Below are 12,589 nucleotides of genomic sequence, written 5' to 3' on the forward strand. Positions count from 1 at the left end.
ATTTAGACTGCAGAAAGTTCTCCGTTTAGATGAGACTACACTTGAACTTTTTGGACAGGGAATGGCAAACACTTTTGACATCACACCACCAACAACATTTCTATGGTGACTCGAGGTGGTAGCTTCATGATGTGTTGGCATTTTTTTTTTGGGGTGGGGGGGCAGATTTGAAAATTGGTCAGGATTCAGGAACAAAAAGAAAGATGGAGCAGTAAATATAGGACAATTCTGGAGAAAAATCTCTTTCAGTCTGCCAAAGATTTGAGACTAATTTGGAGGTTCATCATCAGAAACCCAAATAATTCTGATAGAGCTACCATGAAGTGATTTAAGGGGAAACATTGAGATGTCTTGTGATAGCCTAGTTAATGTCAAGACATCAATCAAATTAAGAATTCCCTTATGACTTGAAGCCTGCCATACACCAACACAATCTAACTCAAAGTAGATGGAGCAGTTTTGTCCAGATTAATAGACTGTGGAATTTTTATATTTATCTATCCTAATGTGCCAAGCTAATAAAGACATACCCCAATTGACTTCCGTCTATAATTGCAGTTATAAGGTGGCTCCACAAAGTATTGACTTTCAGAGGTTGAGCATTTGTGCATATTAAAGTTCTTTGTGTTTGTTGTCTTAATTGATGTTTGCGTTATATTTTACACCTTCAAAGTGGAAGACATGTTACGCACATAAAATGGTACAAACCCACAAAAATCAATTTTAATTCCAGGTTACAATGCGACATAACAGCAGAAAAAACACCAAGGTTGTCGGAATACTTTTGCAAGGCACTATATAAGTATAGCACAGTATAGTCCACAGGATATAATAAAGTCAATTCATTTATTTTTTTCATAAGTTTGTCAAAAAGGAACTATAAATGTGATAAATTAATTCACCAGTGTATAACAATGGTCAGTGAGGCAGAAAAATGCAAGTCAGGTAAAGATTTTCCTCACCTACATCCAAGACCCAGAGCTTGACTTCATATAGATTAATAGAAACAATCAGCCATGAAAAAAATATGTTCCTTTGTGTTATATAGCCTACATAAAGAAAGAGTATACAGTTGCTTCTAAAAGCTGCAAATAAAGGCTGCTTTTAAAGGGTTATTTTGATAGAAGAGGAAATACATGCTTGTAAAAGGTTAGTCTACTAAAGGAGGACATGGCTGCTTCTGCAGGATTATTCTACTAGAGCAAAAAATAAATAGTTACTAATAAAAGTTTAGTCATTTAGAAGAGGACATGTCTGCTTCTACATGGTTAATCTATTTCTTTAACTACATACAGAGCACACAAAAGACAGATCAAAGAGCAGCGGCATACACAGAAATCATGGGACCCAATAGCAAAAATCTGAATGACCCTCCCTCCCCCCAAAAAAAAAAATTTGTATTAAGTAAGGCCTCATCCAACTAGTCAACTTGTGATACTTGCAGACACGTGCCCGCCCAGTCCCAGAGATTCCACACAGCACGCAGTGCGCATGATGTGAGGATTCACAAGTCTTCAGTCACATAGAGTCATTGCAGACTTCTAGCTTAAGACCGGACTACCCCTTTAATTTCAGAGTGCTGTACGTGTGAAGAGGGTTTACAAATATAAAATACAGCAATAGCTGGATGCATCTTTGCTCATTATCCCATCTCGTAAATAGCTGGATGCACATTACAGGGGGGAGGGGGGATAAAAATCTGGATGCACAGTTTACACATTACAAGGGGGAGGGGGACAATGTGCACAAATTGCATCCCGATATTTATCCTCCCTCCCCCCATAATGTGCAAACTGTGCATCCAGAATATTTATCTCCCTCTCCCAAGTAGCTGGATCAACATTCTTTTGGAACACAAAAAAAATGTAGGGAGATGGCAAGGGGACACATTAAAAAAAATCAAGTTAATTTTAGTACCACCGCCATGCCCAGCTCACAGTCTTGCGTCTCCACAGGCAGCGCTCCCCATTCATCACATGTGAAAATTGCAACTAATGGCTTCCGGCCCTGTGTACAGCTCTTCTCAGAGAGTGGAGCCGGCAGCAGAACAGGAGTTCAGTGGACTAGGAGCGAGGAGGTACACGGCAGCGAGTAGGTACACGGCGGCGCTGACATTTAATCAAAGGCACACACCGCAGCTGCCAGACCACACCGGGCCCCCTCACCCATCGGGCCCCATAATAATTGCGTGGCCTGCTGCCATTGGCGGTACGCCACTGTCAAAGAGCAGCTGTGACAGATTTTACTATTTCTTCTAGTCATCTCCTCCCCCTGCTGCACCACAACAAACCGGAATCCATCTTACCACTTTTTGAAATGTATAAGGAAGAACACTTGTTCTTTTCCTAAAAGGCTCTCAATTAGCTGGATCTACACAAAGAACAAATGTATCTGGTAAGACAGTACGCCAGGTGATTTATGTATGTAGATTGACAGGCAACAACCCAGAAACACAAATGCCGTTTCTGTTAACCAACTCGTGTTTCAAAGTCAGTTGGGCACTGATTTATAATGTACCAGTGCATAGATGTCAGTGGAGGGACACTTACTTTCTTTTCTAGTTGAGCTATTTTGCTTACATAGATATAAACATTGAATACTATGCTTATGCATATTTTGATCTGCACTTTGCTTCAGTTTTTTGAATCAAAAGGGTGCGTTCAAACAGGAAGCATATGTAAAGTCAATGAAGTAGCTTACATTAATGTTTTTAATTCTTATTTTCCTGGAGCAATTTTAAAGAGAATGCATTTTTTACAGCCTTTTGATTTCACAATTCCCAGTTTGGAGTGGATTCAATCAGGAATAGGAAGAATTTTTAAAGCGTTCTTGAAACAATTTCTGGGGTGATTTCTAGTGCAAATACATGAAGTTCGGAAGAGCCATTGGTCTCCTCAAATGAAAGTCTACAGCCTATATGACTGTAGCGTTTGGATTAGGAGACCTGAGGCTGGTGCACACATTGCGGGTTCATACTTAAATCATGAATGTTGGAATTGTGAAACATTTGGCCTTTTCCCTAAAAGAGTAGCAAGGAGGCAAATAGATCACCAATTTCTTTGTGACTGCTGAGTAATGGAGTCAGGAACTTACATCCATGTACCAAGATGGAATGATTCTTCTCCTGGAGGGCAATGCACAGACAAGTTATGGAAGGATAATCCACGAAGACGGGGGCCGCTAGATGTAATTGTGTATGATTTTACGTTTTTTTAATTACTTTCTAATGATATCAGACTTGTATACTACATTACATTGTTTTACAACTTTTTGTCCACTTTGAAATATTTGAGCATTCTTCATTTCATCAATTGTTGGCCACAGGAAGTAAATAAGTTGTAAGTTTTTGCACATTCATTTTGGGCTATAGAAGTGTGAAATACAGAACTTTATTGCACCCCATAAAGTAGTAAGCCCTGTTCCAAATTGGTCTTGTGTAGCTCACCATATTCAGAACACAGAACACTAAGAGCAGGAGTCTCAGAAGTCTCAGGAGCAAGCTGCTCAGACATTTCCATTTACACATGTACAGTAGAAACCAGAAGTTTACATTCAGCCTGTTTCAGGTGTGCATTAGAATACATCCACAGGGGTGTCTCTAATTAACTCAGATGTTGCCAAAAAACTATCCGAAGCTTCCAACCACATAACATCATCATATGGGCAGTCCAGAATTGTTTAAAGACATAGTACTCTTAGTGTATGTAAACTTTTGACTTTGCAGTAAGTAATAAAAATGCCTTAAAACATTCTCCATCTCTCATTATTCTGGCATTTGGCAAATATTAAAAATTATGGTAATCATAACTGACCTAAAACGGGAAAGGTTTATTCTGATTTCATGTCAGATATTGAGAAAAACATGCATATGTGTCTTTTTATATAGTGAATGTAAACTTCTAGTTTCAACTGTAGATCTATACAGACACGGGTCCAGAAGCAGCTATGTTTATAGTGATCGGGACACAGCGGGCAGAATATATACACCATGACTGATTTACTAACCTCCCTGCTCCAGCAATACGGATTTTTTTGCCTTGCACTGTATTTAGTGTTTCAAGACACATAAGACATGCTCTACAAGTGAGCGTGACATATTGGAAAGTGGATGAAAAACAAGGCTTACATTCTGCATACATTTTCAAATATATCCCCTAGACATGATTTGACTGGTGTACTTACTTTAAAAATGCACATCAGACTGTCTGAATAATCCTGGTAATGAAATTGTGACTTCAGATAAAAAAAAAGATTAAATAGCTCATAAGTCCAAGTGTATTTAGTCTCTGCCCACCCACCTAGTCTGACAGACAGCTGCAGATTGTACTGAGCAATGTGAGATTTCAGCATCAGCAGGGAGGAAGGACACTGAAGAGTTTTATTATCCGATAGTACTCGGCCCAATGTTATACTATGGGGCAGTGCAGATATGAGATTTTTTTTTCTCATATCGATTTAACAAGAGAAAACAATCACTGCATACTGCAACTGCATCCGATAATCAGATCACACACACCCATACAAGTCTATTGGTGCGAGTGAAACATCTGACTGCACTCAGATGTCATCCGAGTGCAGTCCGACATACACGCACATAGACCGTGAAGAAGAGGGAGAAATTAAGTTCTCCATCTTCTCTGCACCTGTGCGGCGATTCTCTCATGCAAAAGAATCAGAGCATAGTAAAATGACACCCGGCTCAAACTCTGATAGAGTTTGAGCCGAGTGTCATTTGCATTATCGGCCCGATTCTCTCACATGAGAGAAATCGACGGCCGTGTGACCCCGGCATAACATGCATCCTCACCACTGGCACTGCATTAAGCATAACATAGTGGTTAAGTTTCTTCAGTTGCATCTTTCTTTAATCTTAACCCCTTATGACGGATATATCAGTCATGGAGTGTGTCAGGGACTTTAGAGCAGGCCCAGAAGCAGAACCCACTACACACAAGGAACATGCCAGCTATATTTTATACCCTGGCATCTGCCTCTACCAGCAGTGATCGGCACGCCCACCAATGGCTGCTGTTAATCTCTTAAATACCCCTGTAGGTTGCAGACAGCGGCACTAGCCGTGAAGAGGCCAAGATGTTACTTTGGGCGGCCATCAGCCAATGAGTTGCTATGACAGTAGGGAGCCAGTCCCCCGTGCCTGTGATGTGATATGTGGCTGGGTGTCATAAAAGACAGTGATTTTTACTATATACAAAAGGTATTGCTCTATATAGTACAAGCGATTATACAATCGCAGGTTCAAGTCCCCTAACAAATTAAGTAACAAGTAAAGAAAAAAAAAAAGTTTTTAAAAATGTAAAAAAATAAATAAAAGATCTAAAAATTCTAATTACTCCTTCGGTATCGTTGTAATCAACCTGACCTAGACAATAATGTTTCCAGGTCATTTTTACTATAGAATGAATGTAAAAAAAATAACAGTAGTCCAACTGCAGGTTTTTTTTTTTTGCAATTTCACATTACTTGGAATTTTGTTTCCCATTTTCCAGCACACCGTATAATAAAATGGATGGCGTCTCAAAAATACAATTAGTTCCTCAAAAAAAGCTCTTCCTTGAAAAAAAAAAAAAAAAAGTTACAGCTCTTGGAAGAAAGGGAAAAATTAAAGCGCAAAAAACGAAAAATAGTTTGGCCCTTAAGAAGTTATACCAACTCTTAAATTACACCTTTCTTACTATTCCATCATTTTTGTTCATAAGTTAAATAATTGACTAACAATGCAACATTTTAAAATGTTTGGCGGGTCCGCATAGGACTAGGGATTTCAGATCATCCTCGCAAAGGCAGGAGCTTCAAGAAAGTTGTGCAGTTGCAGGAGCCTGCTGTCAGACTCCGCATTGAGAAAACAGAGATTATTACAGTCTCTACCTTCCTGATCACTGTATATAAGCAAGTGCAGTATGGACAGTTCAGAAACATCATCTCCTCCTGTCCTACCGATCATAACAGAACAAAAAATACATACGTCCAATACACACATACAGAAAAAATTATTGTAAATGAAAGAGGAGCATCATTTAAACATAGTTTGAAAAATACTTACATAAAAATGAGTCAAACCACTTTTGGAAAAAAAACAAAACTGTTCCTGATTATTAGTGGAGGAAAAATGGCACAGCCTTGAATTGGTTAAAATTCAGTTAAGATGGAATAATGAATGTTGCTTTAAAAAATGTATATCTAACAAAGGATGCTTAGGGTTAAAAGGGAATCTGTCACCTCATTTTTAGCAACTAAACGGCCCCCAGCGTGTTAGTGATGCAATGTGCATCAGTAACACGTTGTTTTCCAACAAAACGGCGCTGTAATCATCTCCAAAAATCCCTTTGTATATTTATATAGTACCTTCTCTTTCCGTCATAGGGGTGGCGCTTCATTTTCTTTCAGTCACGGGTTCATCATATTGTCGACGCCCACGCACTCTGATGTTCTGGGGTGCGCCATCGTCAAGGGAATCCGCTCTAAAATTCCGCGCTTGCGCAGTGTCGAGCGGTTCCCTGCGCATGCGCACTGAATCTAGGTGTATGTACCCAGCTGCACTGACTGTGAGCACATGTGGCGGAGCCGCATTCTTATTTTTACTGCTGGCAGCGTTGAGGAGATAGTCTGATTGGTGGGAAGGGAAGACGGTAGAGCGAATGCTCCAGCACACGCTCACAACTACATGGTCACATAGCCCGTGACTCGTAGCGGCTCCGGAACATGTACAGTCAATGAAGCTAGGTACATACACCTAGATTCAGTGCGCATGCGCGGGGAGCCGCTCAACACTGTGCAAGCGCGGAATTTTGGAGCAGATTCCCGTGACGACGGCGCACCGCAGATCAATCAGTGTGACAATATGACGAGCCAGTGACTGAAAGAAAATGAAGCGCCGCCCCTATGACTGAAAGAGAAGGTACTATATACCTATACAAAGTTATTTTGGGAGATGATTACAGCGCCGTTTTGAGTTTAGTTACTAAAAATGACGCGACAGGTTCCCTTTAAGTCATCATGATCACTGAAATAAACGTAATAACTGTATATTGAAATAAATACAAAAGAACCATTTATACAAAGTCATTGAAAAATATTTATAAAAACATTTTTTGCATAAAAAAATCCCAAATTGGGAATTGTACAAAAGATATCTAGTGACATCCATAGCAAGTATGCATAATGTGATTTAGGTAACTGTATGAACCACATAATGGACATGCACAGAGCCCATTTTTTTCCATGCAGATTTGTGGATGGAAAATCAGCAATATAAGACAGAATCAGGCAATTAGATGACATTTCAAAAAATCTCATGTACATGTTGCAGAAATTTGCAAAGACTGACATATATTATGGCGTGAATTTAGCGTATCAGTTCTTTCTACAGCTTTCTTGTTGCAGATTTCACACTTTGCAATGTATAATGCGAAATCCACTACAAGAACAAAAAGTCAGCAACAAAATCCACATTTAACATATGCCGAAAATCCTTATCAAATTTACTGTGTGCGCCTAAAATGTATGCAAAAATAACATCTTAAAAATTCAACTGCTTTCTTGCTGCCTATGCGGATCTTGGGATTGCCAGGATCTTGAATTCTCCAGCCCTGGTCTGTGAGTAAGCTTGTCCACCTAGCTTGAAATTTTAAGTCACTGGTTTGAAGGAGACAGATGAGCATAGACAGTAGATGTACATTGGAAAAATGGATCCTAATATTTATAGGTGCATCACACTAAATTAGATCATCAAAAAGTTCATTTATTTCACTTCTTCAATACAAAAAGTGAAACTCATTATATAGAGTCATTACAGAGCGATCTATTTCAAGTGTTTATTTCTGTTAATGTTGATGATTATGGCTTACAGCCAATGAAAACACAAAAGTCATTATCTCAGTAAATTAGAATACTTTATAACAGCATGAAAAATGATTTTAAAATCCAAAATGTTGGCCTACTGAAATGTATGTTCAGTAAATGCACTCAATACTTGGTCGGGGCTCCTTTTGCATCAATTACTGCATCAATGTGGCGTGGCATGGAGGCGATCAGCCTGTGGCACTGCTGAGGTGTTATGGAAGCCCAGGTTTCTTTGAAAGCAGCCTTCAGCTCGTCTGCATTGTTGGGTCTGGTGTCTCATCTTCCTCTTGACAATACCCTATAGATTCTCTATGGGGTTAAGGTCAGGCGAGTTTGCTGGCCAGTGATACTGTTGTTTTTAAACCAGGTATTGGTACTTTTGGCAGTGTGGACAGGTGCCAAGTCCTGCTGGATAATGAAATTTCCATCTCCAAAAAGCTTGTCGGCAGAGAGAAGCATGAAGTGCTCTAAAATTTCCTGGTAGATGGCTGCGCTGACTTTGGTCTTGATAAAACACAGTGGACCTACGCCAGCAGATGACATGGCTCCCCAAACCATCACTGATTGTGGAAACTTCACACTAGACCTCAAGCAGCTTGGATTGTGACCTCTCCACTCTTCCTCCAGGCTCTGGGACCTTGATTTCCAAATGAAAATTGGAACTCTGGGACCTTGTGGAGTGTGTCAATGACTGCCTTCTGGACATCTGTCAAGTCAGCAGTCTTCCCCAGGATTGTGGAGCCTACTGAAACAGAGTAAGGGACCTTTTTAAATGCTTAGGAAGCCTTTGCCAGTGTTTTTTGTCAATTATTCTAAATTTACTGAGATAATGACTTGTGTGTTTTCATTGGCTGTAAGCCATAATCATCAACATTAACAGAAATAAACACTTTAAATAGATCACTCTGTCTGTAATAACTCTATATAATATATGAGTTTCACTTTTCATATTGAAGAACTGAAATAAATTAACTTTTTGATGATATTTTAATTTAGTGAGATGCACCTGTATATAGTGTAATTTTTATTAATTAGAAGTTATAAGATGTCGTCATAACAAGATTTTTCCAAACCAATTATATGATCACATGAAGAAAATCCTGCATTTCCTGGGAATTCTTTTGTATGCCACTTTACCTATATGAAATATATTGAAATGCTTGTCGGATACGGGCCAAATGTACGTGCGAGGCCAGGGTTAGGTTGGGTTTTCAAGGAGCAATAAGTATTGGCTAGATCAGGGGTCTCTTAAGCGCCAATGGCTACATGCGGCCCCTAAGCCTGCATTCTGTGGACCGCAAGGTATCAGAGGTCCTGTGAGACATCATTGTGACAGCAGATGAGACAGAGGAGGAGTGCGCTAGCACCCTCTAATGACATCACACCAGCGCAGTGTCAGAGTCCAGTGTGTGGGAGAGGAAGTGGCTGTTTCCAGCTGGATCACTGACAGTAGGTGATCATGGAAATGTTGTTTTTTTAACCTCTTCCCAACATCTGGCATGCATTTATGGCGCACCGGGAAGCAACTTCCCACAAGCACTATTAGGCTTCAATGATGACGACACCAGCTCACAAGTAGAGCCGGCACTATAATCGTAGCTGACACCCCACTGCAATGGCAACGATTAGTATTAGCCTCGATCACAACCATTTAACCTCTTAGATATCACTGTCACAAGGGACAGTGTTATCTAGATGGTTATTTGAGGGAGTGTGCTCCCCCTTTAAGCCGCATCGAGCGATCAAGGGGTGCTGATAGTTGCCATGGCAATGCAGGGCCAATTAATGTTCTTCAGTTCATCCAGCTACTGCAGCGTGTACGGCACTCAAGGGTCTAACAGGCAACGTGACCGTGTAAAACTGATGGATCGAATATCCTGCAGTTCAGAAGTATTGTAGAATATTGGATCAGCGATCAGGTAAGTAACAGTTAATGTCCCACATAGAGACTAACTAGATAAGTTCTAAAAAAGAAAAAAGTATAGTATGTTTGATTTCGCCGCATACTTAACTCCAAAAATTTATTTTTTTCATTATACTGACACGCAAAAAAAATTTTTTTAAAAAAAGTCATGGAAAAAACAAAAAAATGTAAAAAAAAAAAAAAATTGCTGAAAACTACATCTAGTCCCACAACAAATGTGCCTGTCACCTTCAAATTTTTTCTGTGTGTGTCTCATTATCTTGGCCAAGTTTGAGACCCCTGAGCTAAATCAATGTCCAGTTATGCACTCACTGCCTTGCTGGCCTGTACACTGCTCTTACAGGTAAGAAAACAGAGTCATAACGATCTCGTGACGGCAACTTATCAGAGACTCCGATTGACCTACTGATTTCTCAAAAATGACCATGTTAGTCCATGTAGACACAGCAAACAAAAGGATGCGTTGGTAAGAAAATGAGCAGGTTCTATAGATTTAATGCAAACAATAATGGTAAAATGAAATGCTCTTAAATATATATAGATAGATGATAAATGTTTATAGGACAACCTCTTTAAGAGCATTTGTCATAATACTATTACTTGTCATACACTATTATTTGACCCCGATCCAACAAGAATTTTAATATATTTTGCCATTGAGAACATTGCCGGGAGAGGTGTACACTGGAGGATTTCTCTTTTGAAAACCTCATACTCTCCTATTACTCTGTATAACCACTGAAACATTGTAAAAACATTCATGGTAAGTGTTCCAATAATGAATTTATAGGGTTGTTCTGTCAACAACATATATTACCTTTCCATAGGGTAGATGATAAATGTATGATCAAGGGTCTCATTGTTGCTGTGCGAATGGAATGGTAGTAATCATGTGCAACCACTCATTACACTGTTTATCGGAGTGGCTTATGGGCTTGGGGTGAGTGAGGGGTCTCAACAGCCAGACCCACACCAATCATAAATTTATCATCTATAGGATTAGGTCCAGGCCATGTTTTTAATGCGATATACACAGAAATGATGAGCAGGTGATATATAGTTACAGGGTCAGTCTCAGCTCTGTATTATCTCTGCTGTTGGACTATCCTTCACGCTATTTTAGAGATGTTCATAGATCTGTACATTATCTAATTTGAAGCCGTGGTTAGTGACAGGTCAATTGTTAACAGGGTTCCAAGTAGATTGCATACCAAGGAGGGCTGTGGTGTCGGAGTCCATCTTGGTAGAGTCTGAGTCGGTAGAAAATGGACCGACTCCTGCTCATAAAATATATAATAAATTGGGTACAGTAGTACAATGCAGTATGAGCTGTAAATGTTCTCATAAGAATTTGGGAAAGTTATGAAATGTCCTATAAATGCCTTTTCTGTTCCTGATCTAAGGATCTCGGCTTTTAGTGGAGATGAATCTGTGCTGCACTTTATGTACATGCTCAGTAGTGAGGCAGGGCTGTGGAGTTGGTAGCCGGGGAAATTGAGGAGTCCGAGTCGGGTGGCTTACCGACTCCACAGCACTGGTGACGAGTACCATTTGGAGCTTTACCCACACTCCTCACCCTATCATTGTGCTGCCAGAATGAGCATAAATCAGGACGGCTACTCCTGCAGTTCTAGGTTGAGATCATCGGCGTTGGATAATTAAATTATTTTGCCAGTGGTCTGCCAATGGAGGTTGGGGGTGATTGGACGTGGTTAGTGGCACACCACCTAATAGGTCCATTTTTGTGCACTCAGTTTGTGTGAGCACTACTAGTGATTGAGGGCAATATCCACAGATGACAAGTTGTGGAAGAACCATTAGAGATGTCTGCCATTAGATGTAATTATTGCATTTTTTGCCTGGAATTGTGTCTTATCGCTGTATTCTGTATTTTCTGTAGTGCTGACTAAATTTAAAGAGAACCTGTCATGATATTCATGCTACCTGTACCATGCGAAGCATTAAAGAGTAAACTAATTTTGCAAGGCCAATCGGTGACTATCTCAGCAGACTCAGCCGAGGCAGGGCACAAGCCGGCTTCTCCCCACTTCGATCCATTTGACTGACCGGTTTCTGCTTACGTAAACACCCCCCCACCAAAAAAAAAAAAAGAGACCTGTCAGTTTAAGGAGACAAGCCGGAAAGAAGTCGGCTGGTGTTTTGCCTCAAATTAGTGGTTTGCGCTTTTAACTCCCTTTTTTTATTTTCTTTTGTAGAATTTGGTGCAGTTTTTAGTGTTTCATACTTCAAAATTGTTTGGTCTTTTTTTAGACTTCTTAGCACACAGTGACACGTTTTGCAAAATTGAGCCAAAGTTCCTGCATAAAATTTTGAAAACTCGCATGTGAAATAAGCTGAACACATCCAAAAAACCTTAACTTAACCCACAAATGCAGAATTTAAAAACTGAAAAAAACAGGCAAACAACTAAAGTAGCCTTTAAAAAAAAAAAAAAAAAAAAAAAAGGTGTAAATTAAAACAGGCGAAAACGCCAAAATCCAAAAATGAAACAAAAAAAACCAAAACACTGGTGCAAATGCAACAATGAACCAGGCCCTTATTCCCTGCTGGGTTTTAAAAGTATGTTTCAGAGTAAGTTCTACCTTGCAGCAATCGCACAGCCAGTATATAATTCATAAAGCTCATGGTTCGGGAGGCATGTATCTGATGACAGGTTCTCTTTAAAAAGTAGTATTCATCCAGGGACAATGGGAGTTTCACCATGCTAAATGTGCTCCCCCCCCTCCCCCCCCCAAAAAAAATCCTATCAGATTTATGGGGAAAGGGTTGTGGCATAATCGCCTA

The sequence above is a fragment of the Phyllobates terribilis genome, unplaced genomic scaffold (genome assembly GCF_046119375.1).
Source record: "Phyllobates terribilis strain yellow unplaced genomic scaffold, ASM4611937v1 Scaffold_4__5_contigs__length_816908805, whole genome shotgun sequence".
Lineage (NCBI taxonomy): Eukaryota > Metazoa > Chordata > Amphibia > Anura > Dendrobatidae > Phyllobates > Phyllobates terribilis.